The 26,550-nt window shown below is 37.5% G+C and overlaps 2 long non-coding RNA genes across 5 annotated transcripts in view; one reads left to right on the top strand and one right to left on the bottom strand.

Annotated features, from left to right (window-relative positions):
- Positions 1–26,550, bottom strand: part of LOC139084999 (uncharacterized) — a 426,452-nt gene that overhangs the window by 208,962 nt on the left and 190,940 nt on the right. The gene's annotated exons all lie outside the window — the stretch shown is intronic.
- On the top strand, positions 883–23,379 carry LOC139085000 (uncharacterized). Of its 2 annotated transcripts, XR_011542941.1 has the most exons (5): positions 883–1,006; positions 1,857–1,917; positions 7,167–9,245; positions 10,164–10,343; positions 21,844–23,379. It is a non-coding gene; the product is annotated as an uncharacterized lncRNA (long non-coding RNA). The 2 variants fall into 2 exon arrangements; XR_011542940.1 differs by lacking the exons at positions 883–1,006; positions 1,857–1,917 and having other exon boundaries at positions 8,976–9,245; positions 21,839–22,001.

Below are 26,550 nucleotides of genomic sequence, written 5' to 3'. Positions count from 1 at the left end.
ATACTACCTTTAATTATAGGAAAATTATAACTCATAATGGAATTTGTTTTGTGCAACTGCTTGCCGTTAAGTGCAGACCACATAGAACTTTCTAAAGGTCTGTCTCACTTTGAATACTTTAAGGAAATAAAGCATAAAACGTAAAGAACTCCTGTTATATTTTACCCTAATCAAGTCCCTAATTAATGAAATTAATGATTAATCATTAGTTACTCATGGTAGAAGACACTAAAATTTTATCAGGGAGAGAAAATGATCAAAAGTAGTCTTCATTTTCCATCAAAAACGCCAACCCACATTAAATAACATGCTTACAGCTAAATGTTGCATATCATTTTTAAAGTTTAGAAATTAAAAAAGGTCAGATAGCTTCCTCAGAAAATATGACAATATTAAAACTCCGTTCAGAAATTGATAAAGATTAAAATTCTGAATAGGCGGTGAAAGTTTTCCTGTACCATCAAAGATTTTAATTGACTGAGTCTTCATATAGATATTCATTAGGCAACTATTTTTTATTACTTCAAGAGAGCATAATTACAATTAAACTGAGATGACCTTTCCGTTTCGGGATGGCTTATTCAGACTATTTGCAGTTATGACTGAATGGGTCACCTTTATTCCTGCACTAAATGAAAGTGGTTCATATTTTTGTCGCTGCTACTATTTCATGGTTTTACCTTGGAAATTAATCATATCATATTGATCCCTAAAGGCACACACCAATTGCAGAAGGAAAGTTTAATATTTCACAATCTTGGCATAGTTAGGAGAAAACACAGACATAAATTGTAGTTGAAGGATTCTTATGGTAAATTAATTTGGAATCTTTATTCATCAAAACCCAAGACTTTTGGCTATGAGGTATGCTGGCCGGGGGATGGAAGTATGCTCCAGCAAGAGCAAGGAGACCTGATGCTGTGGTAGTGCCAAGCAGAGTGGGCCGCCTGGGCAGCAACATGCCTTCACACAAACTGTGCTCTGCGTACAGCTGAAGGAATTGAAGGTGAGAGTTGAAGCCTGTCTGTGTTCTGCTGTCAGTCACTACGCAGAGGCACAGGTCTCATCAGCCCAGACAAAGAGATGCCTTTTCCTCAGAGGAGGTTCTCACAGGACTTGTCTTTCTAACTCTTACAAAGATGGCATTTTAACAGCAGTGGCCCTGGGGCTAGCTTTCCCAATCATTGTGTCCAATGAGACACAATGAAACTCATCTGCATTTTTAGTCTGATCTTGACTAAAGGGATGGACAGTTTGTAAGGCAGAGCCATTTGAAGTCAAGTAGATTTAGAATTGGTCCTTGAAGCTTTGGTAGGTTGAACAAAGCTATTTTAGTCAGCAGCTGGGTATTCCTGGATAGGGATAGGATCAAGCTCCTAGTAGAAAGTGATAAGCAGGAGCTACATTGAGGCTTGACAACCAAAACTGGTGAGAGGTTTAGGGCGAGATAGGACATCGTTCCCAGCAGGAAAGATGGCAGAAGCATAGTCCGAGGCTGATTAATACATCATGGCTTTGTCCTCATTTAAACAGAGACTGGGTGAGGCTGAGTTGGCAAGTTGCTTCACTTAAATGAGGTATTAAAAAGTGGCTGAATGTTAAAGCTAAAAAAGAAGTTTTGTGCTATGTTCCTTTAATTTATGCTGCAATACTCCTTAAGGGTATGAGTTTACTCTCCCCAACTGTTAGTAGTACTAATAAGTATTTACTGAAATATTAAAAATATTAGCCAATATTGACTTACAGTACTTTCCATTTGCCAAGAACTATGTTAAGTGCATTATATTTTTTTATCTCATTTAATCCTTATATTATCTCTCTGAGGTGAATAATATTTTTCCTGTTTTCTAATTTAGGAATCTGACTGAGGCCTAGAGAAGTTAAGTCACTGCAGACAGATACAGAGAAGTGGCAAAGGTAAGGTGAACCCAAGACTAATATTTTTGAAAATGTTCATTATTACCCTGTTACCTCTTCATGATTAGAAATATTTTGGTGAAAACGTTAAAACACACTAAGCATGAGAAAGCCTCTTCAATGATTCTATACTGTATAAATTATAAATACTAGAGAATGTCTTAGTTTGTGTTGTTGTGGAATCAGTCAAGGACTCATGTTTTCATGGCTTACCTGTGTGGTGGTCCCAGGAAATAACATGAGGAAGTGACATAGGAAGGGACAGAAGCCTGTAAGAGAGTGTGTTATCAAGCAAGTTACAATTGTGGACTTCTGGAGCTCAATCCCACTGGAGAACCCTGGGAACCAGTGTAGGAAATATTAGGCTATACGAGGGGTAAGTTAATTGTGTTAGTTATCCATCAATTCTCACTAGATGTTGGCTGAATATATTTCTGGGGGCATTAATTGCCTAGCAATTCGAGCCTGTCATGCTCAGGCAGAGCCAGAGGAAGCCCTCAACACTGCCTCTCACATTTGGGCCACATGCCCTGAAATAGTACTGTGTGAGGGAACACGATGGGACAACAGGAACCACTTAATCAATATCCATCTCTCTTTCTTACCTTACGCATGAAGATTTTCCTGATCAACCTCTGGCAAATTATAATCTCCCCTTACTCTAAATGTCTATAGCATTTTATTTTTACCGTTCTCATAAAATTTACTAATTATTTACCATTATGATTTGTTGTAATTTGTGTACAAGTTTTAACTCTCCAAAAAAAGAGAAAATGACTTGAAGGTAGGTACCACTCTTCAAAATCATACCACAGGTCTGGCTTTGTGTCTTGTTATTTTTAGTCCTTCAGGATATATTGTTTATCTGTACTTGATCCTCTTTTTCACAAATTTATTTGGAAGCATAAGCCAAGATTTTGTTTTTGAAACCCTATGTTTATTATGCTACATTCCGTCACTGGACAATCTCATGCCTTTTTGGGTTATGTCTATGTTCTCACTGTAGATGGCCACGAAATAGTTTCCCAGCCTGATTTCAGTTCTGAGAACCAGACTTGTGTTGTACTGTAGATCAACATGTGTCCTTCAAGATTCTTAGTCTCACTAGGTTCTAAAATCAGACTGCTCATTTTACCTGGACTCTGCTGGATGTTTTACTCCACTCACCACTTTTCTCCTCTCTTCCCTGTACCTTAGGAAGCTGATTCGTATGCACCATCTCAAAGAACCTCCTCACCCTCCCACATCTGGTTGGGTTCTGCCGTCAGGGAGAACTGCCAGATCACAGAACTAGAGAAGAGAGAAGTCAGGATATTCCTCCTTCTGGGTCTTACCCTACAGGTCACCAATGTGCAGCTGAGTCCTGCTCCCCTCCAGAGGCCCAGTTTCCTTAGTTCTTTCAATCTCTTCATTCTGAAAAAGTGCTTTCTTCTCTCTTCATTTCAGGCCTTAGGCTGGGAGAGGCCCACTGTTTCTATTCCTGATATGTTGAACTCTAGAGTTTTACCTCCTCCCTGGCCATACTTTGATAAGTGGCAGGTGGTTTCAATTAAATTCTTCTCCATTACCAAATTTGAGTATGTCATTTCTTTCCTGAAGGATACCCCAGATTGACAAAGCAACCAATGAATATTTCTTTCTTTCCTTAATTGCATTACCATCTTACCAGTCTTGAAAAAAATAACCATGTCGAACATTTTCCTTTCCCTATTTACTTTGGATTATTTACCGATCAATAGCTGAATCACACTTATTCTGAAATAAACTAACTCCCTTATCTTGTCCCTCATCCCACTGCTTTATAATATTTGAATTAACAGGGTAAGTTCTATGCTGTGTCTGCAAATTTTAGTTTCTAACCCGAATGTCGGGAATCTCTAGAAATCTCAGTTACCTAATCAGTGAAAATAATGATGAGATATTAGGATAGTGTCTAAAGTCCCTTTCATTGGTTTAAGTTTAAAATGTAGACATGTAAATATAAAGTGAAGAGGTGTCATTTAATTGGACACTCCCAAATATTGTTTGCAAATTTAACATTATGCCAGTTCAAGGGTTGAGTGTGTTGTTGTTGTTGATTTTGGAGTGCCAATTGTAGTAAGCAATAAAGGATAACAAATGTACTGAATGGCAATGTCGAGTTCTTACTAGATTGCTGGAATCAACAGGCCAGAGCTCATTTCCTGGCGTGACACTTCCCATGAAGTTTTAAAAACTCCCCTTTTGTAAAAACAGAAATAGTGCCACCAATTTGCAGGATTTGGGGAAGAAATGTATGTAAATCTCTGGCTCAGAGTAGACAATAACAAATGCCATTTCTCCCACAGAAATATATAATCTAGTAGGGTGCTGAAGCTTAGAAATAGAAAATAATTATAATGCAGTGTGGTCAGCTGTCAGTGAAGGACTTCTCAGTGTGGGTTCAAACAGCTTCTCCCTCCTACTCCTCAGGTTTTCTTATCTACCTAGGCGAGATAATCAAAAGATGTGGACTTCAACAATAGGTTTTCCTGCTGTTTCTATGGCAACCAGATGACAATAATCACAACACTTCACTTTAGTCTTTAACGCAATTTAGTCGGCAACATTGGTTAATCACCCACTGTGTGCAGAGAAATGTACTGGAAGGTTATGGCAACAAGAAATTTTATTGTCATAAGTGGAAACTGCTAGGAGAAAATAACTTTCTCCACAAAAATGTCCTCTGAAAAAAATTTTTAAAAATCTACCTCATTATTTGCACATTAGGGTTTCTAGATTTACCTTGAGCCGTAAGTGCTTCTTTGCAATCTTCTGCACAAATAAAATTATCAAGGAAAGACTGGAATTTGTCCTCAATGCTGAAAATGACCTGAGTTAGTGGAGACAATAGTTGAACACTATTCTACTAATGCTAGCAAATTTCTCTCTAGAACTTTCTCCTGGGAATATAGACACACTTATTTTTCCCCTGATACAAATATAGGAAAAGGACGTTTATCCAAAATTCTCCTTCTTTTGGAAGGTCCTAGGATGGTGAGGTTAAACAGGAAGCATGTCATTAAATAATGGCAAGCAGTAAATCCGTTATGGGGACCTTTCTCATAAAGCAAGCCATGTAATGGCCAGATGCAGAAGGTCAAATAAAGAACTCAAAACGTCTTTCTTCCAATTTCTCACAGCTGTGTGTGGACCGGGCTAGAGCAAATACCAGGTGTCTCCCATTGACCTTCAGAGCTATTCAAAATTCTTAATAAATAATGTTTTGGCCTCGATACCCATCTCTTTTCCAGAGCAATTTTCCACTGAGATTTATTTCACTCAGATTCATTTTATATATGTAATACTATACTCTGTTTTTTTTAAAGATTGGCACCTGAGCTAACATCTGTTGCCAATCTTCTTTTTTTCTTCTTCTTCCCAAAGCCCCCCAGTACATGGTTGTATATCCTAGTTGTGAGTGCCTCTGGTTGTGCTATGTGGGATACCACCTCAGCATGGCCTGATGAGCGGTGCCATGTCCATGCCCAGGATCTGAAGCCACAAAACCCCAGGCCACCAAAGCAGAGCCTGAGAACTTAACCACTGGGCCACAGGTCGTCCCCTATAATACTATACTCTCACACCCATCTGCATATTGCTCAACTAACTTTAAAAAGGAGAAGAATTAGTAGAATTCAGTGATATGGCATACTGATAAGTGCTTATTTAAAGCTGTGTGTATGTTTGCATTATTCAATTTTAAATACTATTTTTTCTTACTGAACAATAAGCAGAAGTTCCTTATATTAAAAAATAGAAGTTATTATGAACAAAATAAGAATATTAAAGTAATCCGTAATTTAATACCCTTGGAAATCAACTGCTAACATCTAGGTATATAAATTATTTTATTTTATTTTATTGTTAAAAAATGAGATTGCACATTTTACATAATTTATAACCTCCCTTTGTATTTACCGATATATCATTGATCATCTTTGCACATTGTTATGGACTGAACTGTGTCCCCCTCCAAATTCATATGTTGGTGTTCCAAGCCCCAATGTTAGATGTTACTATATTTGGAAATAAGTTCTTAAAGGAGGATGAAGGATAAAACAGGTGATAAGGGTGGGACTCCTAATCTAATCTAATCTAATCTGGTCAGTTTAATGTCCTTTTAAGAAGAGGAAGAGGCACAGAGAGCTCTCTCTCCTGTAGCACAGAGAAAAGCTCATGTGAGACAGGGCGAAAAGTTGCCCTCTGCCAGTATAAGAAAGAGTGCTCAGCAGAAACCAACCTTGCTGGCACCTCGGTCTTAGACTCCAGCCTCCAGAACAGTGAGAAAATAAATTTCTGTTGTTTAAGTCCCCTAATCTGTGGGTTTTGTTATGTCCGTCCAAGGAGACTGATACATACATTAACAAATGTGTTTCCATAACAACATTTTAAATATCTTCTGTATATCATAATTTATTTTTACTTTCTATTATTGGATAGATGGATTACTTCAATATATTTGAATCTTAATATTTACTTTCATAGGAAAATTCCCAGAAATATTTTTGAATATGAAGCAATGCACATTTCTAAATACTTTTGATCCATATTGGTAACTGTTAGTCCAACTTAGACTTCTGTAAGCTGTGTAAGGGTGCGACCATTTCATAATATCTCCACAAGCGAAGGAATTATCATTTTTCAAAAATCTTTGTGAATCTGGTAGCCAAAAATTACAACTGATTTACTTTTTGTTTAATCTGAATTTTTGGGTTTGTAGTGAAGTGAGCTTTTTGTTAGCCTGTTTATGTTTCTGCTTTGTGACTTGCACATGCACATCCACTCACTGCTTTTCTCCACCCTTGAAGGTATTTATTTTTTTAATTACGAGAGAAAATATGCTTATAAATATCTATTTTTCCATTGTAAGAAAATTATATGCAGAGCCAAGAGAGTGTTGTGAATATTTATTTCAGTGACATGAGAAACAAATTTATCTGTGGCGAGTGTGGCATTGACTGGTACTTGAGCATAAAGAGCATGGGAAATACTTCGTTTTCCCATCACCATTTCCTTATGTTATTTCTTCTAATTGCTGCTTCTCATAAAATCTTTACTTTCTCTGCTGATCTTTTAAGTGGTAATATTTCCCATGGCCAGGTCCTCATTTTACACATGCCAATTAGTTAGTCAATATCCTATATTCATTTGCTGATGAATATTCCAAATCTGTAACAACTTCTTATATCTGTCTGAACCCAATTTGTCTCTTCTGATTTCTCTCAAAGAATGACTACATCTTCCACTCAGGTTCCAACATCAGCAGCATGGATGCCATCTTTGACTCATTTATCTTCTTCAGTTTACATCTAATGAGCCAAGACTTTAATTACTTCAACAAACATTTATTGATCTGCTGCACTATATCAGACAATGTTCTAGACTCTTGGGATACAGCAGGAAACAAAGCAAACTAAGCTTCTATTTTTGAAGAACTTATACTTAGTGGGTGTATGTATTAGTCAGGGTCCCGTCAGAACAAGAAATGAACCAAGAACATTTAATTGAAAGAATTATCAACTAATTTCAGGCATCTAACTATTAAGGGATAAAGGAACTCTAAAGAATACCAGAATAGCAGATACAACTTCTAGGGCTGAGAGCACACCGAAGGAAGAAACAAATTTGGAAAAGACTGCCCTCCCCTAAAGGCTGAGATTCAGACCTTACTGGAAAGGATGTGGATGTAATCCCATCGGATGGTACGGATGGTAGAGACTTTGACTGAGATGCCACTGGCAAGGACTGGCAAGCAGGAAACTGCCTGCTGGGGAATGATGTGCTTAGAAGCCACGCATTGGGCACCGGCAAGCATCCTGGGATGCTTCCCACTGGAATGCCACCAAGATGTGCTCAGAAGCTTTTCACTGGGTATCTGGTAAATCTGGTTGGCAAGCCACCTGCTGGGGTGTGATTGATATTCACTGGGAGACCCCCACCTTGCCCAGACTCCCTGTGAAAGCTCACTGGATAGTGAATGCCACTGATGTCCTGCATGCCAACGGTGGCTGTGCGCTGTGGGAGCAGGAACAAAAGCACCCCAGAGCTTGAACCATGCCTCTTGCAGTGTTCTTCTTGTGCTCTTTACTTACAAAGTTCAACATTGTGCCAGCTGGCAAAGTAGAAATGTTTGCAGGGTTCAGATTCAGTGTCACAAGAAAGGCAAAGAAGAAAGGTTTTCTTGATGAGGCAAAAAGTTATTAAGTGGCACAGTCCACTCCTTTGGTTATAATAACAAAACAATTCTATGTTTCCACTTAACCAGATAGAACTATAATTAGCATAAGGAAAGTTGTCAACTGTTCCCCAAAATGTGAAGGAACCGAGTCCCAAGAGTCACTTTATCCATTTCTGGCTATATTAAATTACTCTTCAAATTCTGTGACAGTCCTGTTGAATATTATGTACCTGAAAACTAAATTATAAGGTTAACCTGTGACAACCTGTATATAAATTAATAATGAGTATAAGGAGATAAAAGAAGCAAATGACTAGCATATCTAAACACATGCATAGACAAGCAAAGAGAAAATAAAGTCACTATATATCTTGACTCCATAATTGGTCACGAGTCTGTCCTTGGTCTGTAATTGAACTACGACTACCGTCTTCTGCTACCATTCTGTATTATCCTGCTCTCATCAGGAACTCAGATGGTTGCAGTTTTACCTGCTGAAGTCACCCAAACACTCATTCCCAAAGGATCTGATTGCTCAATAGTCCTGAAGTTTTGGGATTGCTGTAGTTTTCTTAGTTTTTTTCCAAGTACTAAAAGGCATCTCAGAGAATTCCCTGGGCTCTAGACATAGTTCTTTCTTCCCCTCATTGCATAGCATTTACCCAATTTGTCCTTGGTAAATGGGATCAATCTGTCCAGCCAGTAGGATAACTCCTTTTTATGCCTGTATTTTCAGTGGCATCAAGAGCCCAAAATGGTCCAGTGGCAGGCTCAGTTTACAGTTTAATGGAACCACTGTCGTGCTCCATGGTGGAAGCCTTCCTTCCTTGGGGTCTAAGACCTCCAAAACAGCAGAGCTCAGGGTGTTCAGGAGAGAAAGCAGAAGCTATGGGAGTGCCTTATTAAGTATAACAGTAAGAGAAGCCATTTCAACGATGACTCTTTGATTTCAAGAACTATGTATGCTGGATCTAGGGGACAAGGTGCCATAATGTGATCTCTAATTCAAGTATATACAGCATCCTCTAAGATGACTTCACTTGCCTCCCAACTGGCACTGTATCTGAGTTTTTCATAAGCCATTACACCTTCCAATTGGACCAGCTGCTACTGGGTGATGGAGTATATGGTAAGATCAGTTATTTCATGAACTTGAGCCTTTGCTGCATGACATTTGCTGTGAAATGAGTTCTTTTTTCAGGAAGAAATGCTGTGCAGAATGCCATGATGATGGATATGGAATTCATCTATGAATTTGTGGATAGTTATGTTGGCAAAAGAATTACTGGTATGGCAAGCAATTCCTGAACCAGATTATGTGTCTATTCCAGGCAGGATGGATTTTTGCCCCTTTTATTATGAATTAGATTCAGTATAATCAATCTATCACCAGGTGGCTGACTGGTGCCCTGGGAAATGGTGCCATTTCAAGAATGCTCTTGGCAGGCTAGGCACACAGCAGGAGCAGTTGCCAGGCTAGAGTTGGTAAAGGTTTGCATGTCCATGATGTTAAACCCATCCACAGCCTCCAGCCATGCCACCACGGACACTTTGTTTTATGGGCCCACTCAGAGAATACAGGTTTTTCTGGGAAAAGAAGTTGAGTTACATCCACAGAACACATCACACTGTCTCCCTGATCGTTATGAGTATCTTCAAAAGTGGCTGTACTTCAGGCGGCATGCACTTGGGACATGATTGTCTTCGCAACCTGTGCATTAATACAGATCCATATACATATGTCTTCCATAGACTTTCTTGTCTACAGTTTTTCATTTCTCTTCCTTCCAAATCCATGGCTATCCAGCCAAACTGCTAGAAGTTGCTAAAGAATTAGTGTGTATTTGTACTTCTGGCCATCTCTTTCAAGACCAAATGGACAACCAAACACGCTGCCCAGAGTCCTGTCCATTAGGAGGACTTTCACTACTCTACTCCAGAGTTACCCCTGAGGGGAGCACTAAAACTTGAGATGTTTACTCAGATGTCAAGAGCACATTGTGCAAAGTCCTCTGTAAACTAGGCTCAATTTTTTTTTCTTCCTCAGGTAAGAGCTCTCTTGAAGCCCACAGATGTGGATTGAGGTAGAAGAGACAATGTAAAAGAAGTTGACTTCAAATCCATCTGAGTCGCCGTGCAACCTGCTCATACCTGTCAGACCTTTCTGTAGGTCTCTTATATAACACTGATGGTAGATTGCCTTTGTGAGTGACAATTTTATGGCAAGGTAGGTCATGTAAGTCCCGGTGGATAGTGGTAAGCTCAGCCTGAATGACTAACTGATGTCCCATGGTTAGACACTGTCTCTACTAAGGTCCAGTAGTGAGCAATCAGGAAGCCTCAGAAGCTGCTTCTCAAAAGAACAATTATCTACAGGAGTAGACATATATTTGTTCTCAAATTCTTGATTTCTGCCCTATGACCTCCTATTGGTGATTGCCAGAAACTCCGTGTGTTTGCCACAGACACATCGAGTATCATTGAATCTGCTGTATGATAAAGCTCGAGTGGCGGAGCAGTTTACCCTGTAACCTGGACTTCCTGTAGAGCCTTATCTTGCTCTGGTCCCACTCAAAACTGGCAGCCTTACGGATGATTTTGTAGGTTTGCCTAAGTAGCACACTCAATATGGTATAAATCTCATCTAAAGTTCAAAAAGACCTCCTCCCCCACTCCCCACTGGTAAATAGCGTAAAGTGCAGAAATTTGTATTTAGCCTCGTAGGGGAAATCTTGACTTACTCTAGAACACAGAACCACAGAAAGATCACTGAAGTGGTAGGCTCTAAACTTGTGAGGTTTCTCCCACTCTCTAGTATTACTAAGGCGTATGAACTATTTTCTAATTTCCTGTTTATCAGCTCCAGTCAGCATAACGTTATCAATGTAGTAGACTAGGGTGACATTTGCAGAATGTCAAGGTGCTGAAGATCTCTGTGGATGATATTAGGGTAGAGATCAGGAGAATTGACGTGACTCTGAGCCTACACTGTGAAGGTATTCAATTGGCCCTACGAGGTAAAAGCAAGATGCCTCTGGAGGTACTTATAGATCAGTATAGAGAAAAATGCATTAGCCAGGTCAGTAGCTGCATAGCAACTGCCAGTGTCTGTGCTGATTTGCTCCAGTAGAGATGCTGCATTTGGAATCGTGGCTTCAGTTGGAGTCATCATCTAATTAAGTTTACTATACTCCACAGACATTCTCCAAGATACATCCCTCTTCTCAGAAGGCCAAACAGTTTAGTTAGAGGAGAATGTGATTTGACCCTGAGCCATAGTTCGTAGACCTCGCTTTATTGGGCTGCTCTATTTAATTCTGACCACTAGTATATCACTGCTGCCCTTAATGGATGATGTGCCCACCTTGTCTTTGATGGTTAAATCTTGCCACTTGGCCTATGCTATGCAGAGCCCATAATATCCATTGAAATCAGAGAGATTATCTGAATGAGGGCATTCCAATACCATATCTGGCTTATAAAAGACAATAACTATCAAGAATAGAAATACTCAATTCGCTAATGTGTTTCTTCAGGCCTTAGTGAAAGGAGTATCTCCTGTGCTTCCCTGGGGGATGTATTTGGGGTGAAGATGCTGGTCACATATGATAAATCCATGCCAACATTCTTTTGTCCTTAGGACTCTGATTCTTATAAAATTTAATTCCTGTGCCCTTAAGACTTCTTAATTCTCTCACCATATCAGGCCCGAGAGTTTGGGAATATTAATCTCATTTACTGTAGGCCACAAGTGAATTCAAGTTTAAGGAAGCTAATCAAGTAAGCTGGCAGTGCCACCTCCAGCTCCAGGAAGTCACACTTTTAATCTGGAATCTCTGATAAGTGCACCAATATCAATGAGATATTCATATATCTATCTGAGAAATCAATGAGATATCTGAGATTCAGAGAAAAGAAGACCCAGCTCTCCAGTTTTCAGACCATGACTTTAGCTGAGAATTAAAGGACATGAGCTTGGCATTTTCTTTCTGTGAGTGCTCCAGTGAAGACACTACCATATTTGTAGTCACCATCACTGCCTTAACGATCAAGTAAAGCAGCCACTGAGTCCCAAGACACTTGTTTCAGTTGACACATTATCACAATCTGATAGGGGTCAGTTTTATTAATGATGATTCCACTGCAGGCCATGGATTACAAGAATCCCATTTTCCTTTCGAAAAGATCTGAGGCTTGAGCTGAAAACTAAGACCACGACCAAACCAATACTAAAATCCCATCCTTGAGGGTCTATCTCCTGGAACCACTTCCAGCACCAACTCTGTCCACGTAGGAGACAGAAATCATACCACTAATTTGAATTGGAAAAATTTAATATAAAAGATATAAAGAATATAATTTAATACAAAGACATTAACTCCAAGAGGGGAATTACAACTATGCAGTAGAGAAAACCATATTAGTTTTCTATTGTTGTTGTAACACATTACCACAAACTTAGTGACTCAAAGCATAAAAATGTGCTATGTTGTTGTTCTGTTTGTCAGAAGTCTGGTGTGTGTTTCACTGAGCTAAAATTAAGATGTTGGGAGGACTGCATTCCTGAGTGGAGAACGCATTTCCTTGTCTTCTCCAGCTTCTAGAGGTCACTTACATCTTTGCTTCATGATGCCCTTCCTTCACCTTCAAAGCCAGCCACAGTTTAATCCTCTTCATTTTTCTGGCCCTTCTTCCATCATCATCTCTCTCTGACTACAGCTGGGAAAGCTGCTTCATTTTTAAGGACTCATGTAATTAGATCGATTACACCCAGATAACCCAGGATAATCTTCCCATCTCAAAATTGATAACCTTAATCATGTGTGTAAATTGCCCTTTTCCATGTAGGGTAACATATTGACTAGTTCTAGAGATTAAGGATGGACATCTTTGAGGGGATATTTTTCTGCCTGCCACAAGAACTCTAAAGGATCCAAGAATTGTGTATATTTGAAGCAGCTGCTACTTCTACCCAAGGCAGAATACTCAGGGAAGGAACAAACTTGAAAGGGCTTCCTCCAAGGTTGAGATTCAGACCTCATTAGCAAAGGTATGGTTAGATAGAAATGGGTGGAAATAGTTCCAAATTTTGAAGTTTTCTCTGTCTAGTGGGCAAGATGAAAAATACACATACAAATGAATAAATAACCTTAAATAATATTGTATTTCCTGGAGAAAATACAAAAGTATAATCTGATAAAATGTTATTGAGAGAGGTGACTAATTTAGATTTGTTGGTCAAGAAGAAATCTCTGAAAAGACACATTAGCAGATACTTCATTGGTATTGAGAAGCTAGCCTTGCAGAGGTCTCAGATAGAGAAATGCAACTCCCCTCTCCCCCAAGAAGGAGCAAATATAGCACCTTTGTGGAGCACTAAGAAGGGCTGTAGGGCTGGATCTTGGTGAGTTCGGGGAAGAGTGAGGGATATTATGTTGAAGAGGTAGACAGGGGTCAGGTACTATAGGACTCTGTAACCCAGGAGACAAGGATTAACACTTTTAGTTCTCATCAAAGTAGGATGAAAAGCAATTAACAGGTTTTGGCAAGGTGATAACATGACGTGATTTATATTTTTTAAAAAATTACTCTTGTTACTGTATGGAAAATAGATTAGTGTCTTATTGATTTATCTGTCTGCCCTTTGAAATGTGAGTTTTTTGTGGGCAGAGACTGCACCATTATTGTCTTCTTCTTAAGCCTCTGGCACATTCCTTGAAACTTGGGAGGTGCTTTATAAAGTGTTTTTCAACAACTGAATGAATGATTGAGTGAGTAAATAAAATAAATAAATGAAACAAATTTTTTTCTTAATAGGGAGTTGTCAAGAGTGAGAAAGGAGTGCCAAGTGGGAGCAAAAATTTGTGGAGCATTCTTCTGGGCAAGACCAACCTTCCATGGCGATGACAGGGGCAGGGAGATTAATCCAGTTAACAGGGTGCCTGTACCCCGAATGCGTGCTTGGAGTACTAAGAGTGAGCCCCTATTTGCCTTTTCCCAATTTTGAATTTCCTCCTGAGCATCAATGCTGGTGGAGAAAGTTAAATAAAATGGATGTATCACTCCATAATGTATCCTTTAATAACACTGGTTCTAACCAAAGACGATCCCATAAGCAATCAGCAGCACCAAGATATTCTTTCTAGACAACAGGTTGAAGTTAGCTCATTGATGCATAAACCATATTCTTACCCTTCATGACCTCATTTCTTTCCTGCAGCATCAACTCTTGCCTGACTTTCTCTCATGGTGGAACTATTTAGAACACATAGAGTTCTGCACCTAATACTTTTTACTGAATTTACATTTTATTAAAGGCTTAGGGATGAGTCATACAGATGAGATAGCCAGGAGTGGAATATGAACAGATGGGTTTTGATACAGGTTCAAATATTTTATCTAGTGCTTTTGGTCATGGCTTCAATTCTGCCTGTTTTTCTCTCCTTATTTGTTTCCTCTGCTTATTTTTTCTCTTTCTCTGTCTCCTTGTTTCTTCTGTTATCATGTTCTGGCTTATCTATTCTGTTATTCTTGAATTTACGAATTCAATTCTTCTACTAGTTAACTTTTCGATTTTCATCCTCCCATAAGACTGATTCTCCCTGTCATCAATATTGCCCCTCAAGAAAATCCATCATCATGGTCTCATACCTTTTTCTAACAGTGTTGTGTATTCTAGAGTAGGAACGGAGAGAATGGTGCAGAATGGGCAGTTTAAAATGAGAGGTCCTCTTCTGTACTAAAAGTATGTTGCTGAAATGCCAGATCAGCATCCAGTCTGGTGAGAGGAATTATCAGCGCAGTGAGGAGAGTGAGGAACGTGTAAAAAAAAAAAAAAAAAAAAAAAAAGAATTACAGGACTAGAAGGCAGTTGACTGTGAAGATAGATTTTACAGAATGTTGAACCAAAAGAGAGGAGACAAATGTGTAGTCAGAAAGGAGGACGTCGAATTTTAGTTTTGTTGTTGAGATTTAGAAGGATGATGCGATCTAAAGTGTGACTATGGTGTTTAGTGACTGATGCAGAGTAGAACAGAGGTGTGGGACAATGTAGTACAGATAATTGAGGATGTTTGAGCTCAGGTGTTTATTCCTTTATTCTAAGAATCTTTAAGGGACTTTTGGAACAGCTGAGACATGGAATAGTCATTACTATAAATTCTATTACTTATACAAAATATTGATTTTAATAATTCTTAACAGGACCTCATATAAGCAATTGAAAAGACTATAAGCACTCAAAAATTGCATTCCTCTCTCTCTTTGCTTTCCTTTCTTTTAGTTATAAAAGGAAAATTTTGTTTACTAGTATAGATTTCAGATAATAGGAGATCCATCCCCAATCATGAAAGATCTACCTACTTGTTCACATGCTTTTCAATGTTTTTTATCAAAATTTAAAAATTTTATTGATGGAGGTCTGTGTATTCTCTGTTAAACTAATTCCTACGTGCTTTTTTTTTTTTTTTTTGTGAAAGATTAGCTCTGAGCTAACATCCACTGCCAATCCTCCTTTTTGCTGAGGAAGATTGGCCCTGAGCTAACATCTGTGCCCATCTTCCTCTATTTTATATGTGGAATGCCTGCCACAGCATGGCTTGCCAAGCAGTGTGTAGGTCTGCACCCAGGATCTGAACCAGTGAAGCCTGGGCCACTGCAGCAGAGTGTGAGAACTTAACCACTACGCCACTGGGCCAGCCCCAATTTCTAGGTTTTTCTGTAGATTTTGTGACTGCTGCAATTTTATCTTTTTGTTGTTTTAACATTAACAAACATTATTTATTACATTTTTGTATCGTTTAAGGCTCATGTACATAAATCTTACTGTTTTATGAAGGTTGATCTTTTTATGTTCTAAAATACATTGTCAGTAATGCATGGGGAGAAAGAGAGATACCAGGTTTAGTCAACTTACTCTGTATCTCTGGGTCTTGGTTTCCACATCTGTAATTGAGGAATATGAGTGGCACCTACTTCACAGGGCAGCAGTGAAGACTCCATAAATTTGAACTGTGACTGGAACTTTTTAATTACAGAGTGAATATTAGCTATTATTAGTTCACTATTATTGCTCAATGTTAACAATTTAGACAGAAATGAATTCTGTTATTGATGTAAAAAAAACACTTTATAGAATTTAAATTTTTGAAAGGTTGTATTTAGAGAAGAGCAATGACTGCGTGTTGATCCCAGTTGGCCAATAGCACCTTTGAGGGCTGATGGATTATTTCAAGTGCCAACTTAATCCAGAAATATGATTCACAATTCCACATTTACTTTTGTGATCATTCTGAGCTATGGAAGTCAAGCAGAGCTAAAATCCCCTTTCTTTTCATCAGAAAGAAATGGTTAAATGGATTGAGATTCCATTATTTGTGAAATCAATCGTTTGTAAACTAGACACCTCTATCTTGTTTTTGCAAAGACTCACCATAAAGCTAACTGTCACCCAGCTACAGTCTAAGTCTCTGTAAACTCAAAATTCAAAAATTTACTAATTTTGAAGTCATATTAATGATTTCTAAATGGAATTAAGCAGTATATACCACTTGTTATTGACAAGAAAATTTTTTTTTCTTCTTTAAAATCAAAATTCTTTCACAGTAGCTTCTAGTGTGATGCAGTAACTTGACAGTCTTAGAGAACACATCACATTCTAAAATGCTGTTGAAAAAGTATTCAGCATGATGAGTTTAAAAAAACTTCACACATTTTTGTTTCTTAAATAGTTTCATGGCCGTGACCAGCATTCGAAATCTAGGGCAAATTAGGTGTGATACAAGAGTGTCAAATAGTTGGTAGCTAAAGACTTCGTTACTTATATTTAAAGAAACTGCCTTGGCCTCTAAGAATGTGAGAATGAACAAAATTAGAAGATTCTGGTAATATTTTTGTACCTGAAATATAGCATAATGCCTCTATTAAAGACTTATAATAGAACATGCGTCAACACCGGCATGATCATGATCATCATGCACTTCTCTGAACCTTTGTAATCCTTAAGAGTTGTTTAGAAGTGCTGCGATTTAGGGCTGAAAAGGTGGACAGACGTGTAGGCAATACCAATAATGAGAAGAAATTTTGTGTACCAGCATTTACAACATACAATCATCCATCTTCAAACTCTTGGAACTCAAATATTTGACATGATACTTACAATTATTCAAATAAAATCTATACTGAAAAATTTTAATGGACAAAAAGGAATCATACTTAGGAAAAATATACTTTAAACTAGAAAAATATGATGAGTTTCTAATCAATTTAGTGTTAGAGTATGACCTTGTGTCAAGGTCAATACTGTAGATAGGGTGTGGCTAACACACACCAACAGTAAAATAAATGTTATATGTAGTTGAAACCCAAGACCTATTCATGGTGTGAATACTTTGTTCTCCATTCCAATGTTAAAATTTATAACGAGTAAACTTGCTTTGTCTAACGGTACTTTCTTTTAGCTGATAAATATGTTTGGTCTTGTTACAGTCTTTATCCAAAGCTTAATATATTGAAAAACTCAAGTATCCAACCTATCTATCATAGAACCATGCACCTAACAGTCCCTAAACACAGACTCCTTAATTTGAATTGAATTGCTTTTAATAAGTACATTTGCAAGAATGTGTTTTTCCTGTGATGACAATAATAAGTAAAGGAAACTACAGGTGCATAAGCATGCTAAAATAATCTTTCCCCAAATTTGAATAGCTAAGCACTTATTATTTGAAAATACAGCCAGCCACGTATTTTCCAGAGCAAGTATAATAGTGCTCTTAGAAACTACAGGCTATCCACAACACAGCCTTTCCTAGTTCTTTACTAAAACAGATATTAATGGAATACAATAGTTGCTAATGGGCTATTGAACTCCAGGATAGAAAGGAAGCTAGACTGGGGTGATATATGCCCATTAGCGAGTTCTTAAAGTAACCATAGAGTGAAGCACTGGCTCTTCCAGGCATCAGTCTAAGCAGGAGTAAAGGAGGATTCAACTCTGAAATAGGCCATACCTGAATTTCTGCCTAGTAGGAGATTTCATGTTGCTTGATAAACTTATAATTAGTGTGATATATGGCAGGAAACTTTTCCATTTAAAAAAATTGAAAGAGATTCTGAACATAATTATCTTACTAGAATCTGGCCAGAAAAACTAAACATTTCCCAAGTGAAGAATAAAATGTGACCCTTCAGGAGGGTGAAAGGAGTTTCAGAGCATCTCAAACTCTAAATTTTATGAAGCAATAAAAAATTCTCAGAGAAGAGCCGGCTAACTCCATATTTGCATATGAACTATGACCCATGATTCACTCTGAAAACAATGTGAGGATAAATTTATAATTGAGCTCCAGGTCTGTATAACGTGGTGTCAATGAATCAAACAATATATAATAAATTTCATAGACAGTTTGATTTTAGTTCTTGAGGTGTAAATTACGGGTGGGCTGCCATTACAGATAGATGTATTGTTGGGATGATAAAAACAGTGAAGTTAAAAAGTCTTATTCTGCTTTAAGTATCTGAGCTTCAGAAGAGAGAGAAACTCAGTGGGGGAGATGACGAGTGATGATCGGAACAGAAAAGAACTAATCCCAGTGCCAAAAATAAAAGGAAAAATCAAAGCTAAGCCACCGGTGTGACCTATCTCAACCATCCCAGGGTGAAATGAATCAATCCAACTTGCAATCTGTGGCCGAGTGTAGAAATGGATCTAGAAAAATCAAAGAGGATAGACTGGGGGAGGAGGCTGGGAGAGCCTGCTGGGTAGTTGTTTGATCAAGCTCAGCTCTGCTGTATCAGATGAGAAAAATCAAACAGCTTTGCTGTGTGTTGGTGGAACATTTATGGATTTTAATTCTGCTGGAATGCACATGTTCATTTTGTCTGGGAGTGGAGTCAGACAGACCATGTCACCTAACACACTTAATCTGTATTTATCAAACATTCAACTCCATTCCTTTCATTGATCTGAAGAGCTAGAAATTCAGAATTCATAAAGTTTAGCACAAGAAATGAGATAATGGAATCAAAGATATTCTTGGTAGGTTTGAAGACTCCAATGCATTTTCAAAACCTAAATAAGCCTGCATGAAACCACTTAATAAAAACACAGAGTAAACCTCTTTTAATACAGGCTTTATTACCATTTACGATCCTCCTTGTTCTCTACTTTCCTCAGGGAAAAATCATATTTCAGTACAAAATTTGCATGTCTATAAATCTTTTGAATCTTGTAAAAATTTAGCTTTTAGTAAATCTGAAAGTAAACAATAAAACTCATTTCCAAAGCTGATAAGAGATAAAAAGGTCAAGATAATCCCACGCATCATTCTCTATGTTCTTAAAAATTACAGTGGGGTATTGTTAAGGAATTTCTTTTCATTATTTTCAGTAAAGTTTTTATCTAAAGATGCACATTCCTAAAAAATTATTTTTCATATTTTCCCCAAAACCTTTGAACTATTGTGTGTATAGAGGGCATATAAATTGGATGGTCAAAAAAAATTTTGTATCAAAATTCATGGTCATTTAAAATAGAAAAGTAAAAGGGAAAAAAAGGAATACAGTTATTTTTGAACAAAGCTCTTCATCCTGATCATGTGTCCATAGGACAGGTTGGGGATTCAGGCTCTCTACAGAAAAAGGACTTAGCTTTCCCAGGGGGTCTCTTCATATGCACTTAATGGGGAAATAACTTACATTTCTTCGGTTACACTTAACCATTCAAGAGGTGATGTTGGGAAAAATATCAAGACAATGAAAAAGTTCTAAATATGTGTATTATAATAGTGGAGGTTTATTGTTCAATTAATTTGGTGGGAAAAATAATATTAACGGTGGTGGTATTGCCACGTGATAGTCTTCGTCTATGAATGAATATTAGGAATAAATAGATCTGCAATCAAATTCCAGCTCTGCCACTGTCAAATTTCATAAGCTTGAGAAAGTGACCGCATGGGTGAACCTCAGTTGCCTCATCTACAAAATGAAGATGTGAAATGTAATTGTAAAGCAAAACACAATGCCACGGGCATCCTAAGCAAATAGTAATACTTAATTCTGATTAATAACATTTGATTAATGACATTTTTACGCAATCACAAGAATTGATTAATAGCAGTATATCTTTCAATTAATTGAAGTATAAAGCATGTTATTAGACATTGCAGAGCAGGCACGCACCTTCTCATCAACTATTGTAGGACAAAGGGCGATAAGAAACATCGGAGAGAAGAAAAAGTTCCTTTTCTTTCCTTGGACTTATATTTACACTATTTTGTAGCTAGCTGAGGCTTTCAGAGTGCTCGTCAATCTGGGGAAAGTGGCAGAGCTTTATTTAATTGATGAATGCCTTACTAATTTGAAGTGCTTCGTTAGAAGAACTTTTGTAAATTATTTGCAAGAACAGCAGGATTGCTCATGCATAAACTTAATGAACTAACCAACAAACAAATTGATAAGATTGTTAAAAAGATGCTTATCCAAGAATTCTTTAGTGGCTTCTCTACAGGACCTTTAGAAGACTTTAGTGAATTTTCTCAGATTCTTGTTTGTCTTTACCTGTCAAGAGTGGCACATGCCAGATGTAAAGAAAATGTGATTAGCATGAGTAATTTTTTATTAGTTCACATTAAAACTAATATATGCAAAAAGCATGATAGAAACTAGTACTAGTTAGAAAGACTATTTCTGTACTCAGACTAAAATTATGTCAACCATGTTTAACTTGGCTTAGCTGATGTGATTTTTGGAATTATCAGCGTGTGATTTCAAAAACACTTAGGAACTTGGTAAAAGAATTTGCCAAGGTGAACACCATGGCATTAAAATTATTCAAGAGCATATGTTAAACCTGTACTCTGTATCCGGCACTTGGCCAAACCTTTGCAACACAGCAATGAGTAAGACATGTTCTCTTCCTCTTTGTCAGGTAGAGAGACAGATAAGGAATCAAAAGTTATAAAGAGACCCTTCTAATATCCTGAAAGACAGTGGTTTTTGACAGCGTGTGCATTGTCTAATGATTTGTTCATGAAAAGCAATTTGCCTGGGAGGAATTAAGGAAAAGGAACTAGTTGACACGAGATGTGGTTCACAACAAGCACGCTGAACCTCAAACTGCCTTGAGAAGTCTGCAAAACACTAAGTAATCTGGACACTCTTCTTTAAATCTAGACTCCACCCTTTAATTTTTGGGAACATAACAGTACAGATGTCACAACCAGTTCATTGGGATTTGCGTGACACATGAAGCGGTTTCGCTGTTCTGGGCTGAGTTTCCATTCACAGGATAAATTCAGATGGTGTGGTTCATCACTGTTGACATTTTTTAAAATAAACTCCATTTGAAGTATAGCATATTTACAGCAGAGTGCACAGGTCAGAAGTGTTTAGCTCAGGGCATCATCACAAAGTGAACACCCATTTAACCATGACCCTGGCCAAGATATAGAATATTATCAACTCAAAAGCCCCCATGATTCCCTTTTCCAGTCACTACTCCACCTGTCTTCTTAGAGGTAACAATATTCTTCTAAAACAATGGCTTCTTTTCAACGTCATATTTGTGAGATTTATCATTATTGTTGTGTATAGCAGTAAATCGTTCATTTCCATTGCTATAGAATAATTCATTGTATTAATATATTTCAATTTTAATTTATTTTAATATATTTAATTTTAATATATTTCATTCTCCTGTTGTTTGATGTTTCATTTGTCCAGTTCAGGCTTATGATGAAGAATTCTCCTCTGAATACTATTGTCTACGGCTTTCAAAGGACACATATATGCATTTCTCTTGGATCGATGTTCAAAAGTGGAATGGCTCCTTCCTAGAATTTATGTATGTCAAGTATATGTAATAAAAACATCATCTTTGCCTGTCTTCCACTGTTTAAAATGTTGTCTTTTGATCGACACAAGGTCTAACTTTTTAAATTAAACTTTCTTTTAAATTAATAGACTATTTTTAAAGAGATTTTTAGGGTTATAGAAAAGTTGAGTAGTATAAAGTACAGAGAGTCCCCATTCATGATCTAGTTTAATGTTGTCCAAGCTAGCAATATTTTCCTTCATCCTTAATGCTTTAAGAGCTTTGTTTAAGAAATCTTTGCTTATCCCCAAATCAAGAGATGTTTGCCTCCTCCAAATTCAGAATATGTTCAACTTTATCAACCAGAGCATTTTTGTTTTAACTTTTACCTCTAGAGTTACTATCCATGTGAAATTTTCACCACTACGTATTTTCCTGTTGATCTGCAAGATCACTATTGCCATCAGTCAAGTATCCATATATGAATGTCTATTTCTGAATTCCATTATCTTTTACTTAACAATTCATCAACCCTTGTAACCACTGCAACACTGTCTTAATTACCATGTATCTTTGTAAACCTTGATACACAATTGTATATATATTTTATTATTTTATTCATATTGTTTCTTGATTCTTAAGATGTCACTACCTTGAATACCCAATACCTTTCAGGATTTTTTTCTGTCTTTTCTAGTTGTTCCCCATTATTTTCATCTTGTCTATCATTACTAATGTGGAAGCAATGGCAATACTTTCCAAGTAATACACAATAATGGTGTGAGGTGATGTCCCTCTTGCTCTCCCTTGCTCTGTCCAAAATATATCAAAACAGAGAAGCATAGAGAACGTGATGGACTGAGCATAATGACATACGTCTATGCCATCATCTTCCCTGCAGGGCTGCTTCCCCTGTTGAGAGTTACCTGTATTTGTTTACTTACTTAGTCTTCCTTCATTCATTATATAATTTCTCTTGGTTTGTGGACTTCCTCTTTACTGCAGTCTCTGCATGATCGTTATAGAAAACATCTATGTTATAGGTTGAACTGTGTCTCCCCAAAATTCAAGTGTTGAAGTCCTAACCCCCAGTATGTCAATATGTGACCTTATTTGGAAATAGTGTCATTGCAGATATAATTAGTTAAGATGAAGTCCTACTGGAGTAGAGTGGGGTCCTAATCCAACATGACTGGTATCTTTATAAAAGGAGAAAATTTAGACACAGACACGTGCATAAGGGAATGCATGTGAACATGAAGGCAGAGATCAAGGTGATGCCTCTACAAGCCATGCACTTCCAAAGATTGCCAGCAAACCACCAGAAGCTGGAAGACAGACACTAAACAGATTCTCCCATACAGCCTCAGAGGAAACAATACTGTAAAAACTTGGTCTCAGACTTCTAGCTCCAGAACTGTGAGAAAATAAATTTCTGTTGTTTAAACTACTCAGTCTGTACTACTTTGTTGTGGCGGCCCTTACAAACTAAAGTAATCTACAAGGCTGACAGCTCCAAAACTATGGACTCTCAGTTCATCAATCTCCTTACTAACAATCAACTTCTGTGTTCTTAATCATTCATTTATGTTTTTACCAATGAGAATATGGCATCATCTTACTATACTTCCAAAATGACTAATTCAAATATCTCACTTTCGGCAAAATTCCCTTGTGAAATATGCTTGTTGTTCCAAAGTAGATCAGAAATGGCTATTCACTTACTCCCTTTTTTCTCCTTACTCATGCTTTCACTTCTTACCTTGGAATTCATATACCATGATTCATTATTCCAATAAAAATATTACCAAACCATAATGTCCTTGGCCACCTGTCAATGTACTGCACCTGCATGGCAAACATTCAATCCCGTATAAAATCAGAAGCTGTTTTGTTCCTTCCAATATTAGAACAGCCAAGCGCTGCAAGTCTATGTACCACACAGGCTGTCAACATTATATGACCACCTGAGTGTGACAAAAAAAAAGACAATAGAACATGAAACCCCAAAAGCGGTAAACAAGTCATACCAAAGACTATCAATCTAACAAAACGAATGATAGAAACAAAACTGTAGTAAAGAAAGAGCAGAGAGAATAGATGGTATTAAAAATCCACAAATACTAGTAATTTTACCAAGCAAGACAGAATTTGTTTAAACATGGAGATATCTATATTAGAATTTTTTAAATTAAGCAAATTCAATTCTACTTTTCTTACAAATAACATGCCCAAACCAAAGTGAAAGAGATACTATGAAAATTAAGGATGGAAAAGAAAATATCAAGCAAATAATAACTGACATCAAACCAAGTATGTAAATATTACTATCACTTAATAGATGTTATAATAAAATAGATATAAAAAACAAGTGGGATTAAATCAAACTAAAACTTTTCTGCACAGCAAAGGAAACCATCAACAAAATAAAAAGGCAATATACTGAATGGGAGAAAGTATTTGCAAATCACATATCCAATAATGGCTTAATATTCAAAATGTATAAAGAACTCATAGAACGCAGTAGCAAAAAAATGAACAGTCCAATTAAAAAATGGACAGAAGATCTGAATAGACATTTTTCCAAAGAAGACATACAGATGACCAGCAGATACTTGAAAAGATGCTCAACATCACTAATCATCTGGGAAATGCAAATCAGAACTACAATGAGATATCACCTCATACCTGTAAGAATGGCTGTTGTCAAAAAGACAAGAAATAGCAAGTGTTGGCAAGGAAGCGAAGAAAAGAGAAGCTTTGTGCATTCCTGGTGGGACTGTGCATTGGTGGAGCCATTATGGAAAATAGTATGGAGATTCCTCAAAACATTAAAAATATAACTACCTTATGATCCAGCTATTCTACTTGTGGGTATTTATCCAAAAAAAAAGGAAATATTAGCTTGAAAAGATATATGTACCTCCATGTTCATTGCAGCGCTATTTACTATAACCAAGATACAGAAACAACCTAAGTGTCCACCAGTGGAGGGATGGATAAAGAAATTGTGGTGTGTGTGTGTGTGTGTGTGTGTGTGTGTATGTTCAATGAAATATTATTCGATCATAAAAAAGAATGAAATCTTGCCATCTGTGACAACATGGATGGACCTTGAGGACATTATGCTAAGTAAAATAGGTCAGATAGAGAAAAGTAAATAGTGTTTCATCTCTCTTATATCTGGAATCTAAAAAAAAATACGAAAACATCAAGCTCATAGATACAGAGAACAGATTGGTGGTTGCTAGAGGCAGAGGGTGGGGGTTGGGAGAAATGGGATAAGGGAGTCACAAGGTAAAAAAAAGAAATTGATTTATGAACATGAAATTTGAATTACATATAATTTTCCCATGTCATGAAATATCCTTCTTGTGATTTTCTCCAACCATTTAAAAAGGTAAAACCCATTAACAATTTTTGTAAAGCTTGTGAGCTATACAAACATGGACAGAGGGATACTGCCCATGTGCCCATAGTTTGCAGGCCCCTGGGTGGATGGATCAAGGGCATATTGTTTGTGAGTGAGTATGGAATATTCCAAAACACCGTCTAGTGCATGTTATCTTCATTATTGTACCTCTACTACTACTTCCACTCACTCTGTATGACAGGGGGCCAGGACTCCTTCTGACTTGCTATCTTGTATCCCAGGGCCTAGCATAGAGTAGGTGCTCAGCAAGTACATGTAAGGCACATAGAAAACATAGGGACATTGGAGGAACCAAGACGGAGACATAGCAGGCTCCTGAACTTCCCTCTTCTCATACACACCATATGTACAGCTACATGGGGAGCGATTCTCTCCAAGAGAAATCCAGAAAATAGCTGAGTGGTTACTACTTGTAGGGCAAATGAGAAAAAACCCACATCGGACATGTAGGAAAGGCAGAGACACTCTCATCATAAACCCCACTCCCCTCACAGCATTATATACTTGGGAGGGAAGTCTCAACTGCCAGCTTCCCCCTGAGGAGCAAAGAGTTGGACTCTACATCTAGCGCCTTGACTTTTAAGTCTCCCATCAAGGGGCAGACCCCCAAAACACCTAGCTGTGAAATCCAAGGGGGCTTGTGTCCATGAGTCCTACAGGACTATAGCAAACCAAGAAGCAGGTCTTCAGGGGTGCAGGGGCACTGGCTGTGGCTATACCATTAGGGCTCAGTAGAGGGAACAAGCGAAAACACTCATCTCTGTCTTTCCCTGAAGAGGGTTGACTAAATGCTTTACAAGCTGTTGCCTGAGGATCCCTTTTCCAATAAGCATGCATTTGGGGGCTGACTGTGATGCTCCCCAGAGCCTGGGGTGCTGGCTGGCACTTCCTTGCCTTCTCCCTGCAGCTCATTACAACAATAAAATGAAGGCAGTGTCTTTCTGGAAGAAGCTTGTATAATGAACTCATAATACTCTAATTTTATGATGGTCGTGAGTAAATTACTTATAACTCTAGTATAAAGGTTAAAATACAAAAGTAATAAAAATAACTACAAAAATTCGTTAATGGATAAGCAATATAAAAAGATGTAAATTGTGCCATTGAAAACATGAAATGTGGGCAGGGGGTGTAAAAATGTAGAACTTTTGTATGCTTTCATAGTAAGTTGTTATCAGCTTAAAATAG

This window comes from Equus przewalskii, chromosome 8, assembly GCF_037783145.1.
Source record: "Equus przewalskii isolate Varuska chromosome 8, EquPr2, whole genome shotgun sequence".
In the NCBI taxonomy this organism is placed as follows: Eukaryota; Metazoa; Chordata; class Mammalia; order Perissodactyla; family Equidae; genus Equus; species Equus przewalskii.
Note: the sequence above shows the minus strand (reverse complement) of the source record. Positions and strands in the feature narration are given on the sequence as shown.